Genomic DNA, 26,738 nt, shown 5'->3' with positions numbered 1-26,738 from the left:
ATCACTTTTTGGAATAATTTTTGAAGTCCTTTGATGATTAAATTTTAATATTTCATAAAAGCGAACAAAAAGAATAATCAAATATGCTTGCCTTTCGATGAATAAAAACTGAATATAGTTTTTCAATCCCATTTTGGAATCATATTTGAATCAAATGTGTGTACTTTAGGTGATCAAAAATTTTTAATCATTTTCAATTCAGCTTTCTGAATTTTTTCTGGCTATATTTGTTGACTGAATAATGAATTTTATACTTCTTAAAATTTTACTTTTCATTGAAAATCTTATTTTTTTTACATACACACATTTTGTCAATCATAAAACTCAAAAAAAAAAAAAATCTAATATATAAAATTCTTGAGTCACGTGTTAGAGGCCTAACTCCTCCGAAACGGCTGAACCGATTCTCATGAAATTTTGTGAGCATATTGGGTAGGTCTGAGAATCGGCCAACGTCTACCTGTTTTTCGCTACGTGCCTAGAATTTTGAGATCAAAACGTGGACCCGGGTACCCCTCGAATGTGTTTATACAATATGGATATCAATTGAAAGCTGTTGATGAGTGATTTAGTAGAGGATAATATTCATACCCCTGGGTGACTGGGGTCTGGAGATATATGCCAAACGTGGGCCCGTGAACGCCTAGACAATGTTTTTACATTGTGGGTATCAAATTGCAGCTGTTGATGAGTGCTTTAGCACAGGGTAGTTTTCATACCTATTGGTGACTAGGGTCTCGAGATATAGGCCAAAACGTGGATCAGGGTAACAATAGGATGTGTTTTTACATTATGGGTATCAAATTGCAGCTGTTGATGTATGCTTTAGTACAGAGTAAGTTTTATACCGCTGGGTGACTACGGTCTCGAGATATAGGCCAAAACATGGACCCGGATACACCTAGAATGTGCTTTTATATTATGGGTATCAAATTGAAGCTATTGACGTATGCTTTAGTACAGAGTAAGTTTTACACCGCTGAGTGACTAGGGTCTCTAGATATAGGCCAAAACATGGACCCGGATATCCATAGAATGTGTGTGTATTATGGATATCAAATGAAAGCTGTTGCGGAGGGCTCTAAAGTTCATTGCGATATTCGATTTAGTCGCATCAACCTGGCAAAACTGATAAACATGAATGCGAAACCGAAATAAAGACAAGAATTAATAATACCCACATACCTATTTACATACATCCTATTCGATTTGCCTGAAATTTCGTATATAAATTTGCCTATATTAGTATTTTGGAAGCTTTTTTCAGGGAAGTATACCAGAGACGGACTGGGACTGGGATTAGGACTAGAACTGGGATTGAGACTGCGACTCGGAGTGGGTCTGGGAATGAGACTCGGAATGGGACTGTAACAAAATACATACCACCCTCTGGGACTGGTAATAAGATATGAAGAAGAATGAGAAAATATTGGGAGAAGAGAAAAGAGTGAAGGAGACTGAGAAAGAGATAGAATGAGACGAAGATGGAGATAGATGAAGTGAAGAAGACGGGTGAGGAGTGAATAAAAAATTAGGAAAAGCTGTAGAGGGGTAGAGCAGAGTTAGACGGAAAAAGCTTATTAAAATAATGCAGATAGACCAAATTTACGGCAGAAAAACGTCTGCCGGGTCTGCTAGTATGTATATAAAAATTTTATTATTAAGATATTCTTCAAGACATATAATGCAAATGCTGCTCATGACCGAAACCAAACCATTTCTCCACCTTCGGCTTCCCACAAAATACATAATATTTGGACAATACAAAGGGTGTGAGCTATGTATTTGAACCCCAGGTAAGTGAAAATGTCTTGACATATGTACCTGGATATGTTTTCAACATCTCGTACCATATCGTATTCTAAGATATTGACGATCATAGATGATGTTGGATGTTGTAGTCGCAGGTGTATATCGGTCAAGTGTGTTTGAGAGTACCTGTGGTTCAAATAACTCACTTCCGCATACTTTCTTTCCCTGATGAAATAAGATTATTATGTAGTATCTTATTTTGAATGAGATATGAAGAATAAATGCATCATAATCGCATTCAAAAATGATTCAAAAATCACAACCAAAACGATTGAAATATATTCACGAAATGATCAGGAAATGACTGTGAAAAGCAATCAAATATTACTCTAAAACAATTAAATGTTAATTTTACAATGATATCAAATATGAATAAAAAGCGTTTCGAAATAGGAATCATAAATGATTAAAATAAAATAAATGTAAGGCGCGATAGCCTCCGAAGAGATCTAAGGCCGAGCTTCTCTTCCAATTTGCGTCGTGCTCCTCTTGATTTTCCCTACAAATTGGCCGGACGGGACCTACATGTTTTATGCCGACTCCGAATGGCATCTGCAAGGCAGATGAGTTTTCACAGAGAGCTCTTCATGGCAGAAATACACCCGGAGCGCTTTCCAAACACTGCCGAGGGGCGACCCCGCTTAGAAAAATTGTGTTCTAATTGAAAAACCTTATTTCAAAAATTTTGATGGTGCTTTGCCCGGGGTGTGAACCCAGGGTATACGGTGTGGTAGTCCAAGCACGCTACGATCACACCACGGTGGCCACCGTAAATGATTATTCAAGAATAATCACATTTAAGGTACATTTTTCTCCCGACCTTACTTTAATTTTCGAACAGAAAATGCTTTTAAATTCGAATTATTGATTTTGATAAAAATTTTCAAAAAATGCTGGCTGGGTATTTATTATAGGTAAGCACACTTGAACGCGATCAATTTGTGATGCGATGTTTTCATTAAGCTCATGGTGCATTTTAACCAGCCGCGAACATTTAATTATGATTGTGTGAATTATCTTTACAAGCGGCATTTTACAATTTTAATGTACACACATAGCACGCACATAACACACACGTTTTTCGTACGTATTTGTGTATGCTGATACACATGTAAACTGTAGATATGTATATAGAGCGATTGACTTTTGTAGCATCAATACTTACATTTTTGCCATTATCAACAGCATTTCATAGCACAATTTCGTTCTTAATTTTCTTTGTTTTTCATTTGCACGCTGGCTGCGCTGGTTTCATTTTCGGTTTTAATTAACACAACAGTTTATATTAATGGTAGCAAACATTGGCTTATACTAACAAATTGAAGTTGCAGGAAGCGGTTATTGATATGTGGGAGGGGCATTTATATGGGGTTTTCTTCAGAATTGCGGCTTTCAGAGTCCCGATAAAACATAAGCAAAACAATATTTGGAAATCTCAACAAGACACAGTCCAGACAAGTCAAAAACAAACATAACAAAATTCCGACAAAATAAAATCCCGCCAACTCTAAATCCCGCATAGACCAATTCAAGAAAAAAGTCGTGTAATAAAAGAATGTATCATTAGTTTTATTAACAAAGGCCTTAGCCAGAAAATTAAAATTTGTACAGGATAAGCATAAAACATATTATTTTAACGTTCAGTGCATGCAGGTTTTTGATAGGTAATAGCTAGGGATGACTATACCGAAGTCCGGTGTCCCGGCCTTGCAAAGTTCCAAAAATGACAGGATTATTAGGCATGTTAATATCCATTTAAAATCCCGCGACCGGCGTGGTGGAGTGGTAGCGTGCTCCGCCTACCACACCGAAAATGCTGTGTTCACACCCCGGGCAAAGCAACAACAAAATTTTATAAAAAAGGTTTTTCAATTAAAAGAAATTTTTTCTAAGCGGGGTCACCACTCGGAAGTGATTTGGCCAACACTCCGAGAGTATTTCTGCCATTAGAAGCTTCTCAGTGAAAACTCATCGGCCTTGCAGATGCCGTTCGGAGTCGGCATAAAACATGTAGATCCCGTCTGACCAATTTGTAAGAAATTAAAAGCAGCGCACGCATATTGGAAGAGAAGGTTGGCCTAAAATCTCTTCGGAGGTCATCGTGCCTTACAGTTTTTTTTAAGTCTTTCGCAAGACTTTCGCTAATGTTTTCTTGCACACAGATTTTATTTCAACCATACTTGCCACAAAATGGCATTTAACAAGAATAACTCTTATGCGCTTGAAATACTGTATGTCTAAAAACTTATTTTTATGCTCGGAAAATTTAATTAATATTATGTCTATATTTGTAGGTACATTACTAATATGCTTTTAAATGTTTTTCAAAACCCATAATAAAATATATACAGGCTAAAATTCAGCACGATTCGGGATTTAAATTCCAGATCTGCTAGTTTTCCACGCGAACATGAACTGTGTTCCATGATTTTTAATCCAAATTGTGTGCAATCATTTTAGGCCCTTAGACGGAACTTAATTAGGTTACATTGGATTTTTCCTCTTACGACAGGCATACCTACCGCGGGTATATTCTAACCCCCTAACCCGCTGGGGATTTTTTTGGATTTTCTAGCTGTATATTATAAGTGTATATCGTTTACTTGTAATACATGTGAAGCTAGTTTAGATATTCATGGCCACCACTATTTGCTGAATGCGTTCCATTTTAAAAAATACACAACGATAAAAGCTCGAAAGTTACCGACACTCAAACAATGCCAACAAAAGCGCTAACATGAAATGGCCAAAGGCGACGAAGCTAAGAGACTAAAAAGCAGTTAAGTTTTACACAGTCACATATTCATGCAACTCATATGTATGTATCTCTGTACGTATTTATTGAGGTAGGTTTGTAAAACAAATCTTCAACTTGATTCGCTAACAGCGACGACCGCTTGAAGCAACAGTTAAAGTAGTGAAACATAAAAAAGTTAAACTCACTTCCATGCGATGTATGTAGGTAATTTCGTGTTAAGCGGAAATGTAAATCTTTAGCGAAAAAAAGTGTAGTAGCAAATTGACTTTAAAAAAAGTATTTGGATCCATTTGCTAAGACTAACAATTTTTTGGTGTTGCAAAGGATAGTGATCAGAGCTATAAAAGTATCAATATTGATATCGCTATATCGAGTGCCGATATCGATATTTCTCTTTTTCAACTACGCCTATTATTTACAAAAAATACGGTTCTGGTTCGTCACTACACCTCAAGTACCAAATAAGAACTAGCTCGATAGTATCAACATTTTTACCAGTTCGGAAGCATAGAAAAGATATAGCATTTTCAGGTCAAATTAAACTTTTTCATTTCAAATGAAACTTTTTTCAAGTCAAATGAAACTTTTTTCATTTCAAATTAAACTTTTTTCAAGTCGAATGAAACCATACTACTAAGGTAATTGTCAATATACTATTTATATCGTACTTTGTAACGCTATTTATCAAATTTTTCTTTAAGACAACAATTTCTAATTAGCCACATTCAAGCAAAATGTTTGCTTAAATTTTCTTTGTGAATTTAAGCTGCAGTTAAGGTCGGCTTAGTTTAATCTTGCCTTTTGATCGTTTCAATTTTTTAATAGATAAAGTAGCAGGGTTATACGCTAGGCAAGTTATATACTACAGTTTAACCACCCACTGAAAATAAGCATCTATACTTTTTACTTGTATCTACTCCTCTTATATATAAAGCACATTCTTCTTCTACATATACTTCGATAATAACGTAGGAATAAAGCAACGTAGAGAACAAAGAGGAGGAACCAAAGAGCATGATGTGAGCGTATTTCCTATTCACTGTCTGACACCAACTAACACATCGGTTGAATCCTCTGTATTAAGCTTTTCTCTTTGACCAACGTCTTACCAAACAACATAGAACGATAGCAAGGTATTGAGAGAAACATTACTTTTACCATTTTCATATGTATACCCTATCCGACCCAAAAACGTCCGCTTAAAACTTTGGTACACTCAGAGAAAAATTGCATTTTAAAATCAAAAATAAAATTTTTATTTTTAATATGCACGTTTTTAACGAGGACATTATTATTTTAAAAATGAAGATTTTCAAAACAAATCAAAATATTTTTAAATTAAATATGTCATTTTTAAAATTAAAGTGTATTTTAGATTTTAAAATGTTTCATATTTGAATTAATAATGTTGCATTTTTAATTCTAATATTGACATATTCATTTTAAAAATTGCGTGCGATTACAACGTTCCATACTTGAATCAAAAATGTACCACTTTAGTTCAAACATAAACGTCTTTATTTTAAACATGTTCATATTTAAAAGTATGGCTCATGCATAAGTAAGAAGAAGCAGTTTGCTGAGTTTAGTTGATTTTATTTGCTGTCCGTTCTGACAAAAAATTTATTTTGTGGATTTTGCTTGATATATTGTGAACAAAATGAACAACTCGTTGCAAATTGATGATTTTATTTATAATTTCGAGAACGTGGAATCTGAAGAAGTGTGTACAAATTTAGAAGGAGTAGTTGTTACTACCACACAAATTGTTGACAATCAGGATGAGGAGAAGTTGGTAGAGCTGCTGAAAGAGTTTGATTTGGTCGACGTTTTGCCATTCCTAAAAGGTGAGTAATTACTTAACAAATAAATATTTGTATCGAGCTAATAACTTGCTATTATTACATATATCTGACAACGACCTGCAGCTTCGCAGATAACTTTCAGAAGCCTGCAATTTCTAAAGGCTGCTGACCTACAGGAAGCCATTCCGCCGCTGGGTCTACGTGTAGAGTTTAGAGAGAAATCATTTATTTGGAAGAAAAAAGAGGTGCGTATGTACATTGGTAAATTCTTAAAAAATCTTTATCCGTTCACATATTTTATTTTGTTAATAGTATGGAATAGATGATGAAACCATGTCGATGCCAAGCAAAGTAACTGAATGGTTACAAAGTAATAACTTTATGCCGTCAAGTCAATCATCTTCTTCGCCTCACTGTCTCAACAAAGTAAGTTTAATAAATTATTTTCGATCTAAATACCCCTAATAACTATCCTTTCTTGAACAAGGATTTACTAAGTTTACTCCAACAAACTTGCAAGGGGAAGCTTTTATTAGAATCCTACAAAAAAATCAACATTTGACCAACAGAAACCGTGACGACCTCATAAGCATAGTTATTGACGAAGTTATAGCAAATGACATTATACTAAAAGCCAAGGATTTTGCAAATTTGCTCGAGCAGATTATAAATCTCTTTCCAAACGAAAATGGTGCTCGGGTAATATATTTATTATAAAATTGATTAAAAAATATAACTAATTCTGCCACCTGTTTTTCTAATTTGCCAGGAATACTATTATATTCCGCGCAAGGGTAAAAAATGCCCCAGTGGAAAGTTATATGGGAAATATGTTAACCAACGCAGTAAGAAAAGGAAGAGCATGTGCTTTGAGCAAAACACACCATCACCTGCTAGTGATAATACTGGGGCCCCCACCGAAAATGACGAAGTTCCTGAAATTGATGTTACTATATGTAGAGCATTGAAAACATCTCTCAGTAGAAGCATTGCTGATTGGAATGAAGTCAAAGATAAATGGCAAAAAACATTTAACTTGAGACAGAATGACTTAAAAGAACTAACAAATATTGATTTTCTCCAAACCTGGCCGAAATATACTGATTCGCGGGCTCCTGAACTGGTAACTATGAAAATACATACATACATACTTAGTTTGAATTTCCCAGCAACACATCCACACATTGCAGATATACCTTGATTTTAAGATCATGTATCCTGGTAAGGAGAATTGTTTATATTCGAAATGGGAAATTTTTACCGAAAAAATACAACGCTTTTATGAAGTTAATCTACACAACGATTTTTGCAAGCAGCTCTTTTCTCTCGCTAAAGCTTCAACGAAAAAAGGTACATAAACGCTGATCAAGTGTAATGAAACAAAAACAAAACACTACAAAATCCATTACGTTAATTTATGTTTTTTTTTTAGATACACAAGACTACATTCTTACAACGCTTCTAAATGGAGTTCTTCCACCTTCGTCGAGGTTTCAAAGTTCGTGCGGGAAAATAAGGAAAAAGGCCACAATAGCAGACGCACAAGAAAGCTTTGTTTTGCTATTAACTTCAATCAACGATTACGAAAGAAAAATTACTGAGTTAATAAGTATGTACTACTCTGTAGGAATGACAATACAGCCTTTCATAATTGTCGAAGGAATAGTTGAGGAAGATATTATAGGATTTTATATATATTTTGATAAAACATTATATAAATTTGAGTCCTTTCTAGAATGTTTAGATATCTGTTTCAAAATCTTTCACACACTTTCTCTAAAATATCCTCAGGCATGTGAAACTTCTTGGACTTTCATACAACACTTTTTTTTTTGAAATTTATACTTCATATGACTGCAAGTCGGCAAACCTGACGTCTCTTTTGAGTTTTAAGACAAATAATTAATTCGTTCAAAATGTTTTTTTGCTTTAAGTGTCATTTTAAAGTATATCATAAGCTTTCTACGAAACTTTTACGACTGCGTTGTAAGCAAGATAACTGCAATCAATTATTCACAAAATTTTCTTCTTTTCGCAATCATTTGCAAAATATTCATACAAAATTTGAAAGCACATCCGCACAAAACGTAGCTGCAACGGAAGATATGTTGTTACCGATTTTAAGTAATAGTTCAAGTACAGAAACGGAAACACAAGATGGTGCTAATTTATCAGTGCAAAATATTTTTAATGAAACTAAAAATCTAAAGAAGAAGGCGCTGTATTTATCTTTAAGTTTGTATGCTCAAAACAATTTGCCACGAAAACAAGTAATCGATATTCAGTCTATGGTATCTTCTCTACTTTCGTCTATATCCTTTATTATACATAATGTATTAAACTCAGAGGCTATTAGTGATATTAATGATGACTTGCAACTACTACTAGAATTTTGTAAAAACCCTTTTCAGGATATAAGCTCTGAGTATAGACTCTTTAAGATATTAAAGGAACTTAACTTATATGAACATCCAAAGACTATCACCATCAAAGAATCTGTTACTGAAACAACAAAATACGGTATCCCAACCTTAGCTCCTAAATCATTCGACATATACATTATGCCATTAAATTTTCAGTTCAAAGCTATTTTTGAGATTCCATGCCTTTTGCAGAGCACATTACAGAATACAGAAAAATACTTAAAAGAAAGTAGTATACAAAACTTTGTCAGCGGCAGAATATTTAAAGCACGAAAAGATAAAATTCAACCTGAATTAGTTATACCATACATTCTTTATTTTGATGATTTCCAAATCAACAATGCTCTCGGCAGTCATACGTACTCGATATGTGGATGTTATTATAGTTTTCCATCAATGCCAAAACACCTGTTGTCCAAACTACAGTACATTTTCCATGGAGCTTTCATTTCAACAAAAACAGTTAAATCCAGCGGTGTTGAGAACTCATTTCTATACCTTGTACATGAGTTAAAGCTCCTTGAAGAAGGTATTGAAATTGTGACGGAAAATGGAAGTAAAAAAGTTCATTTTGTGCTAGGTTTAGTAATAGGAGACAATTTAGCCGTTAATAGCATAATGGGGTTTGTTCAATCATTCAATTCTAAGAGATTCTGTTGTGTTTGCACTAGAACAAAAGACCAAATGAGAAGCGATGTATCAGAGGAGCAAGAAGCTTTGAGAAATGAAGAGAACTATTACAAAGACTTATCAGAAAATAATTATCAGGAAACAGGAATAAGGGAAGTTTGCGTTTTTGATAACTTAAAATATTTTAGTGTGACTGAAAATTTTACATTTGATTTAATGCATGATGTTTTCGAAGGAGTTTGCATATATGATGTTTGTAATGTTTTGCTAAATTTGATTAAAGACGAAGTCATAACACTCGATATTATTAACAGTAGAAAACAATTTTTTCAGTTTGGCGAAATAGAAATAGGCAATAAATCTCCCCCTTTAGAAGCCGGAAGATTAAGTAATTATAATTTAAAAATGTCCGCATCTGAAGTGGCATGTTTTATTCATTTTTTACCCGTAATGATAGGCGACTTAATGCACGCGATAACGAGCACTGGAAGTTTTTTTTAATTTTAACGCAAGTAATAGAATACATATTAAAACCTCAAATAGCTACTGAAGAGCTGGTTGTCTTGGAAGAGCTAATTAAATCGCATCACTCTATTCATATTCGGCTTTTTGGGACATTAAAACCCAAACATCATTTTCTTGTGCACTACCCCACAGCTCTTAAAAACTGCGGACCTCTTAAATATATTTGGAGTATGCGTTTCGAAGCGAAGCATAAAGAAGCTAAAGTATATTTTAACAGCATTACTTCGAGAGTTAATCCTCCATATTCTATAGCAATAAAGTCAAGTATAAAATTTTCTAATTTTTGTTAGATAATGAAAAATCATTTGAATCAATTATTAGTTATAAAAGCTATGAAATTCTAGATTTAACAAAAGAGGAATTTTTTTTAAAAATAAATATCAATCAACCCATTAATTTTAAAACTGTAATGTTGTTAAATGAAGTACATTATAAAGGCAATTATTATAAAAGCAATTATTATTTATGTTCTCACAATAATTCTGAATTATTCAAAATTAAATTATTTCTGTATCAAAATAATAATCTTTATATTATATGCTATCCTATATATATTAAAAGCTTCGACCAACATTTTCATTCCTATGAAGTTGGCTTGAAAGAAGACGTTTTAAAAGTTATAAATATATCTATCTTTACATGTCAACCATTACATTTATATTCCATAAATAATGGCAAAACGCATGTGTATTTATCATGTATTTATTCTGTAACAAAACAATAGACATGTGATGTTTTGATCAGTTTTGATTATCTTAACTTGTTTGAATAATACACATAACTTTATTATATATAAATATATATGTAGCTCATTTCATTTAAATGCCGAATTTAATATGATAAAATTATAATAAGGCATTTTTGATAGTACGATTTTAGATTTAAGTTTTTGATTATAACTAACAATTTTTGTATGGCTTAAAAAAGGTGAATAAATAAAGTGTGGTGAAGTCGAAAAAGTAAAATGTTTCATTATCAAAACGAATACGTGCATTTTTAATTCAACAATTTAGGTATTTGATTCGATATAACTCATATTTGATTTAAATATAAATATTTTTAAATCAAATGCGTTTGTTATTTAAATTAACAAAACCCATGCTTGAATCAAAAAGGAAAATTTTTAAATTAAATGTGATCATTTTTGATTCAAAATCGTGATGTATTTAAAATGAAATTGCAAAATGTTTAAATCAAATATCTTTTTACTTGATTTTACAACTTTATAATGCACATTTTTAAAATAAAAATTTTCATATTTACGTCACTTTTAAATACGTTTTTGCTTGGATTAAGCACGTTTTCATTGATTTTACAATGTTTTTTCCCTGAGTGTATACATGAAAATTATACAATCAAATGAAAATTTTATAGTGTTCATAGTGTTTAATGTGACAAAGTGTACCACAAATCCATGTAACCGATTTTCTATGTAATTAATGGTGTAATTTTTGTAAATTTTATTTATTTTTCATTTGTAATTTTGTCAACCGCCACATCTAAAACTATTACGCCCCTGATGATGCCAAAGAAATTTGGCTAAACGTTGGGTCGTAAGGTGGAATAAACTTTGTTTTATTCGCACTACAACGAAATAGGTCAGAATAGTTTAAAGGAAACTTAATCTCCGACAATTTTTTTAGTATGTCATGAAAAAACCTTTAAAAATCAAAGTCAAACAAGTAAGGAAGGCTAAGTTCGGGTGTAACCGAGCATTAGATACACAGTTGAGAGCTATGGTGACAACATAAGGGAATATAACCATGTAGGAAAATGAACCGAGGGCAACCCTGGAATGTGTTTGTATGACATGTATATCAAATGGAAGGTATTAAAGAGTATTTTAAGAGGAAGTGGACCATAGTTCTATAGATGGGCGCCATTTAGGGATATCGCCATAAAGGTGGACCAGGCCTGACTCTAGAATTTGTTTGTACGATATGGGTATTAAATGAAAGGTGTTAATGTGTATTTTAAAAAGGGCGTGGGCCTAAGTTCTATAGATGGACGCCGTTTCGAGATATCGCCATAAAGATGGATCAGGGGTGACTCTAGAAATTGTTTGTACGATATGGGTATCAAACGAAAAGTGTTGCAGAGCATTTTAAGAGGGAGTGGGCCATAGTTCTATAGGTAGACGCCATTTAGGGATATCGCCATACAGGTGGATCAGGGTTGACTCTAGAATTTGTTTGTACGATATGGGTATCAAATGAAAGGTGTTAATGAGTATTTTAAAAGGAATGGGACTTAGTTCTATAGGTGGACGCCTTTTCGAGATATCGCCATAAAGGTGGATCAGGGGTGACTCTAGAATGTGTTTGTACGATATGGGTATCAAATTAAAAGTATTAATGGGGGTTTTAAAAGGGAGTGGTGGTATTCGTAGAGGTGGTCATCTTTTCGAGATATCTGCATAAAGATGGACCAGGGGTGACTCTGGGATGCGTTTGTACAATATGGGTATCAAATGAAAGGTGTTAATGAGTATTTTAAAATGGCGTGGGGCTTAGATCTATAGGGGACGTCTTTTCGAGATATCGCCATAAAGGTGGACCAGGGGTGGCTCTAGAATATGTTTGTACGATATGGGTATCAAATTAAAGGTATTGATTAGGGTTTTAAAAGGCAATGGTGGTTGTTGTATAGGTGATCGCCTTTTCGAGATATCGGCATAAAGGTGGACCAGGGGTGACTCTCGAAAGCGTTTGTACAGTATGGGTATCAAACGAAAGGTGTTAATGAGTATTTTAAAAGGGAGTGGGCCTTAGTTCTATAGGTGGACGCCTTTTCGAGATATCGCCATAAAGGTGGACCATGGGTGACTCTAGAATGTGTTTGTACGGTATGGGTATCAAATTAAAGGTATTAATGAGGGTTTTAAAATGGGAGTGGTGGTAGTTGTTTAGGTGGTCGCCTTTTTGAGATATCGGCATAAAGTTGGACCAGGGGTGACTCTAGAATTTGTTTGTACGATATGGGTATCAAATGAAAGGTGTTAATAAGTATTTTAAAAGGGGTGATCCTTAGTTCCATAGGTGGACGCCGTTTCGAGATATCGCCATAAAGGTGAACCAGGGGTGACTCTAGACTTTGTTTGTACGATATGGGTATCAAATGAAAGGTGCTAATGAGTATTTTAAAAGGGCGTGGGGATTAGTTCTATAGGTGGACGCCTTTTCGATATATCGCCATAAAGGTGGACCAGGGGTGACTCTAGAATGCGTTTGTACGATATGGGTTAAAATTAAAGGTATTAGTGAGGCAGAGCCACGCCCATTTTGAAATTTTCTTTTATTTTTGCATTTTGTTGCACCATATCATTACTGGAGTTGAATGTTGACATAATTTACTTATATACTGTAAAGGTATAAAATTTTTTGTTAAAAATTGACTTAAAAAAAATTTTTTTTAACAGTGGGCATGGTCGTTCTCCGATTTTGATAATTTTTATTAAGCATACATATAGTAATAGGAGTAACGTTCCTGCCAAATTTCATAATGATATCTTCAACGACTGCCAAATTACAGCTTGCAAAACTTTTAAATTACCTTCTTTTAAAAGTGCGGTGTCACACCCATTGTCCAAAATTTTACTGATTTTCTGTTCTGCGTCATAAGCTCAACTCACCTACCAAGTTTCATCGCTTTATCCGTCTTTGGTAATGAATTATCGCACTTTTTCGGTTTTTCAAAATTTTCGATATCGAAAAAGTGGGCGTGGTTATAGTCCGATATTGTTCATTTTAAATACTGATCTGAGTTGAGTGCTCAGGAACCTACGTACCAAATTTCATCAAGATACCTGAAAACTTACTCAAGTTATCGTGTTAACGGCCGGACGGACGGACGGACGGACATGGCTCAATAAAATTTTTTTTTGATCCTGATGATTTTGATATATGGAAGTCTATATCTATCTCGATTCGTTTATACCTGTACAACCAACAGTTATCCAATCAAAGTTAATATACTCTGTGAGCTCTGCTCAACTGAGTATAAACAAGTAAGGAAGGTTAAGTTCGGGTGTAACGGAACATTACATACTCAGTTGAGAGCTATGGTGACAACATAAGGGAAAAAAACCATGTAGGAAAATGAACCGAGGGAAACCCCGGAATGTGTTTGTATGACATGTGTATCAAATGAAAGGCATTAAAGAGTATTTTATGAGGGAGTGGGCCATAGTTCTAAAGGTGGACGCCATTTAGGGATAGAGCCATAAAGGTGGATCAGGGTTGACCCTAGAATTTGTTTGTACAATAAGGGTATCAAAAGAAAGGTGTTAATGAGTATTTTAAAAGGGAGTTTGCCTTAGTTCTATAGGTGGACGCCGTTTCAAAATATCGCCACAAAGGAGGACCAGGGGTGACTCTAGAATGTGTTTGTATGATATGGGTATCACATTATAGGTATTAATTAGGGTTTTAAAAGGGAGTGGTGGTTGTTGTATAGGTGGTCGCATTTTCGAGATATCGCCATAAAGGTGGACCAGGGGTGACTCTAGAATGAGTTTGTATGATATGGGTATCAAATTAAAGGTATTAATGAGGGTTTTAAAAGAGAGTGGTGGTTGTTGTATAGGTAGTCGCCTTTTCGAGATATCGCCATAAAGGTGGACCAGGGGTTACTCTAGAATGAGTTTGTATGATATGGGTATCAAATTAAAGGTATTAATGAGAGTTTTAAAAGGGAGTGGTGTGAAGGCGTTTTCCAGATATCGACCAAAATGAGGACCAGGGTGACCCAGAACATCATCTGTTGGATACCGCTAATTTATTTATATATGTAATACCTGCCAAGATTTGAAGGGTTTTTTATTTCGCCCTGCAGAAATTTTCATTTTCTTCTACTTAATATGGTAGGTGTCACAACCATTTTATTAAGTTTTTTCTAGAGTTATATTTCGCGTCAATAAACCAATCCAATTACCTCACCATGTTTCATCCCTTTTTTCGTATTTTGTATAGAATTATGGCATTTTTTTCATTTTTCGTAATTTTCGATATCGAAAAAGTGGGCGTGGTCATTGTCGGATTTCGTTCGTTTTTCATACCAAGATAAAGTGACTTCAAGTAAGTACGTGAACTAAGTTCATTAAAGATATGTCGATTTTTGCTCAAGTTATCGTGTTAACGGCCATGCGGAAGGACAAACGGACGACTGTGTATAAAAACTGGGCGTGGCATCAACCGATTTCGCCCGTTTTCACAGAAAACAGTTAACGTCATAAAATCTATGCCCCTACCAAATTTCTAAAGGATTGGTTAATTTTTGTTCGACTTATGGCGTTAAAAGTATCCTAGACAAATTAAACGAAAAAGGGCGGAGCCACGCCCATTTCGAAATTTTTTTTTATTTTTGTACTTTGTTGCACCACATCATTACTGAAGTTGAATGTTGACATAATTTACTTATATACTGTAAAGATATTAAATTTTTTGTTAAAATTTTACCTTAAATTTTTTTTTTTTTAAAGTGGGCGTGGTCTTTTCCGATTTTGCTAATTTTTATTATGCATACATATATTAATTGGAGTAACGTTCCTGCCAAATTTCATCATGATATCTTCAACGACTGACAAATTAAAGCTTGAAAAAATTTTAAATTACCTTCTTTTAAAAGTTGGCGGTGCCACGCCCGTTCACCAAAATTTTACTAATTTTCTATTCTGCGTCATAAATTCAACTCATCTACCAAGTTTCGTCGCTTTATCCGTCTTTGGTAATGAATTATCGCACTTTTTCGGTTTTTCGAAATTTTCGATATCGAAAAAGTGGGCGTGGCTATAGTCCGATATCGTTCATTTTAAATAGCGATCTGAGATGAGTGCTCAGGAAGCTACATAACAAATTTCATCAAGATACCTCAAAATTTAGTCAAGTTATCGTGTTAACGGACGGACGGACGGACGGACGGACATGGCTCAATCAAATTTTTTTTCGATCCTGATTATTTTGATATATGGAAGTCTATATCTATCTCGATTCCTTTATATATGTACAACCAACCGTTATCCAATCAAACTTAATATACTCTGTGAGCTCTGCTCAACTGAGTATAAAAAGTAAAACAAAATGAAATTTCGCAGGCTCGAAAATTATTTTTTTGGGTATGCGTACTGTTTTTCCTGACCCCAAATCTTATCGAAAAATTAATGGCGCGGTATCGGTTAATAAATCGACCCATTCTAATATATATATTCTAAGTATTACATTTAAATACAATATAGAATGAAAAATAATGGAATAAAAACAAATATATACGGTTTCAAAGGCCCAAACGAGTGAAGTGCAATGTAACTGCGCCATAGAGTAGAAAGGATCACTTTTTACGGTTATGTTTTTCACCATAGTTAAAAAAGATCTCTCCACAGTCCACATGCTCTACTATATATTAGGTAAAAGTAATGTTTCTCTCAATACCTTGCTATCGTTCTATGTTGTTTGGTAAAACGTTGGTCAAAGAGAAAAGCATAATACAGAGGATTCAACCGATGTGTTAGTTGGTGTCAGACAGTGAATAGGAAATACGCTCACATCATGCTCTTTGGTTCCTTCTCTTTGTTCTCTACGTTGCTTTATTCCTACGTTATTAACGAAGTATATGTAGAAGAAGAATGTGTTTTATATACAAGAGGAGTAGATACAAGTAAAAAGTATAGGTGCTTATTTTCAGTGGGTGGTTAAACTGTAGTATATAACTTGCCTAGCGTATAACCCTGCTACTTTATCTATTAAAAAATTGAAACGATCAAAAGGCAAGGTTAAACTAAGCCGACCTTAATTGCAGCTTAAATTCACAAAGAAAATTTAAGCAAAAATTTCGCTTGAATGTGGCTAATTAGAAATAGTTGCCTTAAAGAAAAATTTTATAAATAGCGTTACAAAGTACGATATAAATATATTGACAATTACCTTAGTAGTATGGTTTCATTTGACTTGAAGAAAGGTTCATTTGAAATGAAAAAAGTTTCATTTGACCTGAAAATGCTGTATAGCAGCAAGGGAAAATTACCACTGCCTAGGGCGCCACCACCTGTTGAAAGCTTATAAAAGAGATTGAGGCCAAACTACGAATGTACTAGAAGTACAACAGCTCAGAACAGGACGTTTTCCCTACAGTGTCATTATTTAATTTCTGCGTTTTTTCTTTCAGTACTTTTCTACTTTCACATTGACAAATGTTACTATACATTGCTAATGTTCTAAACATCCAAAGTAGTGAGTGCGCCCAATATCGATACTTTCAGAGTCACTGCAATATCGCAATATTGTATGCATTGATTAGTTTATAAGTATCATCTTATAAGCGTAAAAGCACACTAGCATATTAGCGTACTATTGCATAAGCATAACCGAACGTGAAAATGTGGTAGCAGTAGAACTTTCAGGCGTAAAAAAGCTTCGTCGTATTGAAGAAAATCCGTTGCAGCTTATCAAGTTGCAGGCATATCAGTGTGGCAGGGTACAATCCCACATATAGGGATAAACTGAAGATTACATACTCAGCTGCCAAATTATAGCTTGTAAAACTTTTAAATTACCGTGTGGGCGATGCCACGCCCATTGACCAAAATTTTACTAGTTTTCTATTCTGCGTCATAAGGTCAACCAGTTTCATCGCTTTATCCGTCTTTGGTAATGAACTATCGCACTTTTTCGGTTTTCCGAAATTTTCGATATCGAAAAAGTGGACGTGGTTATAGTTCGATTTCGTTCATTTTAAATAACAATCTGATATGAGTGCCCAAGAACTTACATACCAAATTTCTTTAAGATACCTCAAAATTTACTCAAGCTATCGTGTTTACCGACAGACGGGCAGACGGACAGACAGACGGACGGCCGAACATGGCTAAATTAATTTCTTTTTTCGCCCAATCATTTTGATATATAGAAGTCTATATCTATCTCGATTAGTTTATGCCGTTACGGGGTACCGTTATGCGAACAAAATTAATATACTATGTGAGCTCTGCTCAGCTGAGTATAAAAATTACTTAATAGCGTGCTAACGTAAGAAAGTGTGAACGTAACACCCTTTGGTTGTTTAGCTTAAATTCGTTAGTGACACCATACATATTTCCGTAAAGGCGTAAGATAACATACATACAAAGCAAAATCCATAGTCGCAATCATTATCCAGCTCTCGGATTTCAGCCCCAAGTTCCAGCCGAACGTTTCCAACACTAAATGTTGCATACTTTTTTGCGCACATGATACTATTTTAGATATTTTTGTCGTTTAGTTTTAGCTTTAGCGAATGCTGAAATTTGGGGGCCGGTTCTCTGAGGCACGATATTAAGGGAATAAACATTTTGTGCACGTCCACTCATGGTTTCACTCCCACTGCTCTCAGCCATCTCATACCACTATTTCTGCGTTTACGTCATCCGTTGATTCTTAATCGCCGCACAAACCAAAGGCTAGCAGGATATATAAAATTTACTGTTACTTTACACTAGATGGTGACGTAAATAGCGAAAGCCTTTTGAAATTTATTTTTGAGAAAAATTCTTGCCATTTTGGGATCTAAATAATTTTGGTAACGGAAATGTAAGAATTTAGCATTTCCGTTACCAAAATTATTTAGATCCCAAAATGGCAAGAATTTTTCTCAAAAATAAATTTCAAAAGGCGTGAGTAGCAAATACTTGTGAAAAGTAATATTTCAAAGTTTACTAATGCTCGCTCAGGGGTTGAAATTTAATCAAAACAAAAGTGGCAAGTAATTTAGGGCTCTTTGAGAGAAGCTCAAGTCGGCTTTTCATCGGGAACAAGCGATGTCGACAAGTTAAATAGGTTCGAAAGCTTAGAATGTACCCGCGAAAGTTTTGCCCGTCGTAAGAGGCGTCTAGTATACAAATATGATTCAAGGGTTTGTGTAGCGCACCGCTTTCAAGGGGAGATGCCAGCGCAATTTGAAGCTTCTCAAACCCAATTGTCGAGGCTTTGGCGGGATGGCCTAGAAGGTTCAATGTGGATGCATTAAATTGTACCCCAGATGGTTGGGCTAGTACTTGAATGCTGCTTGTTACCGTAGCATACCGGATCTATATCCGACAAACGACTATAAAGATCGATTGGGAGTGTAAAACCTTCGGAGAGTGTCTTTATCGCTACAACAACACCATCGCCAACATCAGCTATTGTTTTATGATTGTCTTACCATAGATTCTCAATTATTAACGTCGAGCTATCGACTTATTATCACCGATTAATCGGCTTCTTATTGGCTTGTTATCCGTGCTTAGTATATATGGTTCTGATATTATATAGAAGTTTTATAGGTATCTGTTTTATAAGAACCAATCGTCGATAACAATTTGATTACACGCCGATAACCAGTTGATACCGGTCCGCTAATAGATCGATACATTTTTGTTATCAAAACGATACATTTTTTAAACATGTCCATAACTCTTTTATATAAAATTGGGAACACTTGAAAAAAATCGACAACTTTACGATTATAACTCGATAATTTTTTGACAACAAACCGATAGCTCGTCGATAAAAAATGGGTCACCTTTGCTATGGATAACAAATGTATGACACTTCGATAGCGAATTAATTAGTCGCTCTACCTTCTCCATAATATACTTATAACAGACCGATAAGTTATCAATAAGAAAAAACAGAAATTTATCAAAATGGAGAACAAAGCGAGCAAAATTAAATGTTGCATACATGAAGCTATAGGAGTTCCCCATAATTTTCTTATTTCTATTAAAATTATTAAATTATATATGTACATACATACATACCAATATGAAATTAAAAAGCTTGCAACTATTTAACTTAGCTTATGCGGCAATTACCCACCGACGTGTGCCGTACGTAAGGACGTTTGTCGTACGAAGCACGTTTGACCGAACTTTCAAGCCCGTAGGAATCAATGTATGCGTCTGTGTACATGTACATAACATATTTGTGTGTGTATTGTTTACAGATAAGCACTGTTGCCATTGACTATTTTGCATGTATGCTTATGGAAACATCAACTTTTTCCAATTTAATTTTTGATATTGTAAAAGGCCGGAATACATATTAAATAAGTATAAATAGATTAAATATTTATAATCAGCACTTTTACATAATTATTTCGAATTATTTCCACAATTTTTCAAACTTTAATTAGGCGTTTTTGCATAAAATTGGAAACGGTCAAAAATTAGCGCACAAAAGTTTACTAGGTAACTCTGTCTAGTGAGAGAGCGATCAGCTGACACGTTCTTACGGAAAAAATCAAAATTGTTTTGATTTCTACGTTCCGGGCTACGTACGTACGGGCGTTGCACGTCGGTGAGTTTTCGTTTACATTGCACACTCATAAGATAGGTCGTGTCAGCTGACACGTTTTTTCTACGTACGTTCGTGGGTAACTGCCGCGTTAGTCACGGCAAAAATCTATCGTCCCAAATATGCAAAAAATATGAAATATGAAAAAAAGTTCACTACCAGAGCGAAATGAAGTGAAATAAAGAGAACGAATAAAGTATATTTAAAAATATAATCACAACAAATACATATGCAGCGTTCACAGTATCTACATACATTCACATATCCACTAACACTCAAACAGTTTCCAAAGTTTTTTGAAGAAAAAGTTTTCATTTTGAAATAGTATTTGCAAATTGTTGGTCGCTTCAGCAGGCAGGAAACTCTGAACAAATGACTGGGGAGAGAAAGTGTGTAGATGATTAAAATACAAACATATATATATATATATATATATGTATGTAAACATAGCTCTCTGCCGGCCTATTTACCCCAATTTGAGTTATTATGAGGTGTGAATGTGCTGAAAATTATAAACGCCAGCTGCCAACGATGGGCGCGAACCTGTTAAATGTGCAACGTTGGAAAAAATGAATTTTAGTACCCAAATGCAAAGTCAACAAAGAAGACAGGCGATTATATTCAGAAAGATGCAGTGTGTGAAAGATGCTATGAATAGATGAAAATAAAAAAATAAAACTTATTCAAGTATACCACACGGACATTCACCAACTATCGACTAACGACTGATGACAACGCATCTGCACGCAGCTTTTGGGGCTCCGTTTAATGATCAGCTTGCAGGAAGTGCTGCTTGGAGGAATGAGTATTGTGCACTGAGCTCATTCACGTGTTAGCGTGAAAGTTAAAACGGAGCGTAATTAAATGTGGAGCAAAAGCAATGTGTTACACAGTTGGAGATAGCTGAATTTACGACTATTTTTTTTATTATTTGATTATTTCTAACTGCCTAAAACTAGTTGTCTACCTTAGCATGTGGTGTTATACACGAAGAAGCACAAGGTCCCTTTTTAGACCACTTTCAATTGGAAGACTATTGTGGGAGACGCCTGGCATGGTGAAGTACCTTTGAGGTATACTCCCTATTAATTAAGAAGCAAAGAATTTTGTAGTAAGGCATGCCAGCCATAAGAGACGAGAAAAACGATGCGATCCGAAGTTTCAAGGGGCGAAAAAAAAATGGTTCCCGAGGTGGTGGAGCTAGTAACAACACGTGCAAATACCAGACCAGTTCAGATTAATTTAATAAGGAAGGCGTAGCTAGGAAAGTTTTGCACTGATTTGTAGCGGGGGAGGGGGTTGGGGTAGTAAACAAGCGATGAGATTACCCTCTATGGGTGGAATACCAAGTTATGGTCTGGTGGAAAAAAACTATAAACTTATTCCACGGGCAAGGGAATGAAAGAGGAACAGTTATTAGTTGTGGTTGAATGCTTTCGTACTGTACCTGCGCGTGCACTAAGCTTAGTTTGATTTTGTTGCCAAAATTACTGCAGCTTGCATGGTAATAAGACAATTTAAATCCAGCGTTTTCACCGGAGTCGCTTTCGGGGAAAGACTTCTCAGCACCGGCTGCAAAAACTGTTGTTAGATTCAGCACTCCTATTCCCTCAAAGTAGGAATGGAGTGGGAAAATAATATGAGGGTAGATTATGCTACACCTGCTTTAGATATTTCCAGGCTGGATTGGACGGTTAGGATGGGTGTATTACCACGAGTTCTACGTCACCGGGAATTAAGGCTGCCTAATTGTTAAAACGTTTTTAAGGTGGAGATCGCTGCTTTAAGGTTGGGGTTAAGAAGATAAGATTGAGAATACGATAGGGTAGGTAATTCATTATTAAGTCAAATGATCGAGCTGTAATCAAAAGGCTTAGCTCTGACACCGCAAAATCGAAGGATATCAGTGATTGCTCTATCACATTCGCAGTGACCTCTATCCACTTTAAGAAAAAAAATTATCTGAGTGCCAGGACATAATAACATCGCTGGCAACTGTCACTTTGATCTCTTAGCCCTACCAGACAGTTTCGAACACTAAGGGACTGCTAGTATATCCTCAAAAGGTCCATTTATCGCTTATTCCTTGATTCTGGAAAGGCAGGCCTCGAACCAGCTCAGAAAAAACGAGAATGTTGTTGTAGTAACTGAAAAGCTCCCCACGAAGAAGATCATATCTTTAAGCGAATATCAAACCTTCCGATACAGGCAAGGTACCATTAATTTGAATCACTTGAACTGTTGAGATATTAGTCGCCTTTTGCGACAGTCACGCTTTTCGCGGGAGTTTTCTATGTCACCTTTAGGGGCCGGTGTCGCAGTCTTCTTCTTAGCTGTTGCACCAAGTGCTTGGCGTTAACGTTCGCGATTACTAATGGTCTTCTTACTGTGATAATTGGATTACTAACTGACGCTGCCAATGGCAGTCTATGCTGCGCTCCTTAGAACTCCAAACAACCCAAGTTCTGTAGACTATGATGACGAAATGGAGCCATCTAATCGCTGCATGCTTAGATGTTCTGCTTTTGAGAGAACGAGGCTTAAATATCTCAGTCGGAACGTATTTTTCTCTTTTGAGGAAACAGCCTATATCTACGTTTGTCTTATTCGTAACTTCATTGTTGCCAATATCACTGTAATTAAAGTGATAAAATATTATCCCATTAAAGAGTTCAAGTGACGTACCTCTTATCTGAGCGAACATTCGTTAGCCTGGAAAATAAGCAAAGTTTCACAGGTGGATGGATGCACACAATGGATCAAGTATCTGTTGCTGAATATTCTGCATCTTGGAAAGTGTAATACCGTTTCAAGGAGTAAGACTGAGAAAATACTTTCATTAGATGTTTAACGACCACCCTAATGTTTACATACAAAACACATGTATAACCAAAAATGAGACCCTCCACTCATCGTGTGTATATGCATACATAGTTTTGTGCGTTAAAACCGTTGATTCCATGCACAAGTTGACGTTATTACTAGTGATTGCTGTAAGCTGTAATTTTTCACGCTGACGAAGTAAAAAATTTTCTTTATGTCCTTATGTATGTACGTTTGTTAGGTGCATTACTCGCATTGACTTACGAGTGTGGACAGTTTTAAATTGCATTTTCAAGTGAAGTAAATGTGATTGCGAGGACTTGTAATTGTACACCAAAGATCGCAGCTTTGCTCTTGCCTGTGAATTTAGATTTATGATATCGCTAGAAAAACAGCTTTGACACATTTAGATTTCCTACTCATTCGGATTGTGTGCGTCGCCGGCAGCTGACGAGTAGTGTTTTTATGGGGCAGCAGGAAATGCAGTTGTCGTCATTAGCGCTGCGATTATAGTCCTCACAATTCTGCAATTTCGATGCTCTAGATTTTTAATCAAAGCTGCACTAGGATACACATACATATGTGTAAAAGTATTCTTGTAGCTTTGTATGTATGGCGTAAAACCTTTAAGCCAGGTTTTGTAGTAAAATCAAAGTAAATTTATTTGTTCAGCTATGAGATTACACCCAATCGATTGCGAAGGTGACTAGCTTCCCGTTTAACTTAAAAAGTAAGCGCGTGTTACATATCTTCTTAATTTATTTAAAACCTATAAGATAAATACAGCCCCTAGATATTAATTTAAAAATGACACCACTACAATGCCAAACTCGTATTTGAACTACGAAAACGTTTATCCTCACACTAAAGACGCAATATGCATTTTATGTTGGCGCTTTAATGTCGACGAGATATGGTCGTGTTACCTATTTACTCGTCCATAGGAGTCATCGGTGGTTTATCTATGAGATGTAGATGTATTCTCGATTTATTATCGAAAAACTATCGACAGTTTATCGACAGTTATTGACAAGCTATAAAAAGGGTTATAGATTTTTTATCGAAAATATATCGATTTGTTATATGCGTGTTATTGATGTGTTCTCGAAAAAGGTTTATTATCGAAAATAAATCAATTTGGTTATGAAAATTCTTTCAATTCACTATAGAATAATAACCGATTATTTATCAATATTATTTATTAATTGTTCTCGAAAGGCTATCAATTTGTTAACAGCGTTTCGTCGATTTTACATCAAATTTTTTTAATTTAGTATCGGCAAGTTATCGATTTGTTATCGAAATTGCTATCGAAGAGTTATCAACTTCTCATTTTAGCGATTTATTATCGACTTGTAATAGAAAAAAATCGATTTGCAATTAGGTTCGGTTAGGTGGTAGCTGTCCTGATAAGTCTAAGTGAGCTATGGACAATACGAAGGTCCGCTGTGAAACCACATACACCAAAAATAACGGTGACTTAGTTCTAGCTACTTAGAGAATCGTTGGGTAGCAACGATAAAGCTCCGAATGATACCGATCTCAACTTTGGATAAATCCTCGTGAGATCCAAGTGAGTCCCGACCGAAATATCTACGCCTCGTTCTGGCAAAAGCTGGGCAATCAAGCATAAAGTGATTTGGTGATTCCACCTCATCATCCTCCATACAGCTGCAGCAGGATGGAGTTTCCAGTATATTGAGACGTACCGCATGGATACCCATGGGACAGTGCCCTGTCAATACCCCAATGACCATTGATAGGTGAGCCTTAGTGAACCCAATTATTTCGGCCGACCTCATGCCATCCACTTTCGGCCAGAAAGATCTCTCTACCCTGCAAGGCGTGCTGTCCGCCCAACGTTTGCTGAGCTGACTCAAGGCCCAGCTATGGAGGAGCAATCCACAGGCGGAAGCCCGAAATCCCTACAGCCATCTTCATTCGGTTCAGTTTTACCGACGTGGGCTAAGAGATCCGCTTGACAGTTACCCGGGATATCACTATGACCCGGGACCCAGATAATCTTAATTGTAAAGTAATTCGATGCAATCTCAAGCGAGGTCAGGCACTCCCAGATCACCCTCGATCGCACTGTAGTTGAACTCAGGGCCTTGATAGCCGCTTGGCTATCTGAGTAGATGTTAAATTCACTAGCAGTAGTACCACTGGATAGCATTTCATCCACCGCATCCTTAATCGCAGCAACTTCCGCTTGGAATACACTGCAGTGATCAGCCAACTTAAACTTGCGGCTTACATTTAGCTCTTGACAAAGGACCCCTCACCAACCTTTCCGTCCAGCTTCGACCCATCCGTGAACAAGTTAACCGGCCCCATGCCCCAGATAATTCCTCTTCCCCACCCCTCTCTCCGTGGTATGACTGGGGTGAAGGTTGTATAGGGAGCAGTTATCGGCATACAATAGTCCGTTCTGTCCGAGATAAAGTCGAAACTGGTAAGAAGCCTAGAGTGTCCGAAGTCAGAAAGCCCATAGCCCATATCACGAAGCCTGACAAACGACCTTGTCGTGGCCACCTTTCCCGCAATATCTACTGGATATATGTTCAACATGCCGTTCAGTACCAAGGAAGCTGTTGTTCTGAGAGCACCACTGATACCGATCAGCGCCGTCCGTTGCACTGACATTAACATTTTGAGGTGCTCGCCGTGTCCAGTGCTTTCCACCAGACCAGCACCCCGTATAGCAGAATCGGTTTGACCACCATTTCATAAAGCCAGTGTACTACTCCTGGCGAGAGTCCCCATCTCTTTCCGGTAGCCCCTCTGCAGCAGTACAAGGCAACAGCGGCCTTCCTGGCCCGATCTTCCACATTGGCTCTCCAGGATAGTTTCTTGTCCAAAACAATCCCCAAATATTTAACCCTATCAGAAAGTACCAACGGTACCCCTCCAATCGAGGGAGTTCTGAAATCTGGCATCTTATATCTCCTTGTCAAAAGAACCAATTCCGTTTTTCCCGGGTTGACCGCCAATACATGATTCAGCCCACCTAGCCACAGTATCCAGGTAGGGTCCCAGAAATTTGCCTCTGACTAGGATAGCGAGGTCATTTGTATAGGCAACCACCCGACAACCATTTGCTTGCAGCTCCACAAGAAGCTCGTTGACTACCACAACCCAGAGCAGAGGAGATAGGACACCCCCCTGTGGCGTGCCTCTGCACACCTTCCTCTTAATTATGGCCCCTCCCCACTCCGCTGCGACAATTCTGCCGCATAGAAGTTTGCTAATAAATTCAACCAGAGCCACCTCGACTCCTAAACCCACCAGAGTTCTTCCGATTACCCCCGGTAAGACATTGTTAAAAGCCCCCTCGATGTCTAGAATGGCACCCAGAGCATACTCTTTGTGTTCTAGGGACGCCTGTATTTGCTTTAGAAACGAATGGAGAGCCGTGTCCGTCGATCTGCCCTTGCAGTACGCATGATGTGAAGCCGACAGTAACCCCCAGGTATCCTTTCCCGTAGGTACAGGTCAATCAACCGCTCAAACGTCTCAAGAAGAAACGACGAGAGACTCATTGGCCTGAAATCCTTAGGTGGTACATGAGAGCTTCTGCCGGCTTTCGGAAAGAAGATAACCCTAACCGTGTGCCAAGACTTCGGGATATAGTGAGTCAGTTAGTGTAGATGATGGC

The 26,738-nt window shown here is 36.3% G+C and overlaps 2 long non-coding RNA genes across 2 annotated transcripts; both read left to right on the top strand.

Moving 5' to 3' along the window:
* The first annotated feature begins 6,682 nt into the window (after positions 1-6,682).
* Positions 6,683-7,181, top strand: LOC137246843 (uncharacterized). The gene is made up of 3 exons (XR_010951721.1): positions 6,683-6,801; positions 6,863-7,074; positions 7,145-7,181. It is a non-coding gene; the product is annotated as an uncharacterized lncRNA (long non-coding RNA).
* A 32-nt stretch (positions 7,182-7,213) lies between these two features.
* LOC137246842 (uncharacterized) lies at positions 7,214-8,244 on the top strand. Its single transcript, XR_010951720.1, has 3 exons — positions 7,214-7,498; positions 7,566-7,725; positions 7,808-8,244. It is a non-coding gene; the product is annotated as an uncharacterized lncRNA (long non-coding RNA).
* The last annotated feature ends 18,494 nt before the right edge of the window (positions 8,245-26,738 follow it).

Source organism: Eurosta solidaginis, chromosome 3, assembly GCF_040869045.1.
Source record: "Eurosta solidaginis isolate ZX-2024a chromosome 3, ASM4086904v1, whole genome shotgun sequence".
In the NCBI taxonomy this organism is placed as follows: Eukaryota; Metazoa; Arthropoda; class Insecta; order Diptera; family Tephritidae; genus Eurosta; species Eurosta solidaginis.
The sequence above is the reverse complement of the archived record's forward strand: the minus strand, read 5'-3'. Positions and strand labels throughout refer to the sequence as shown.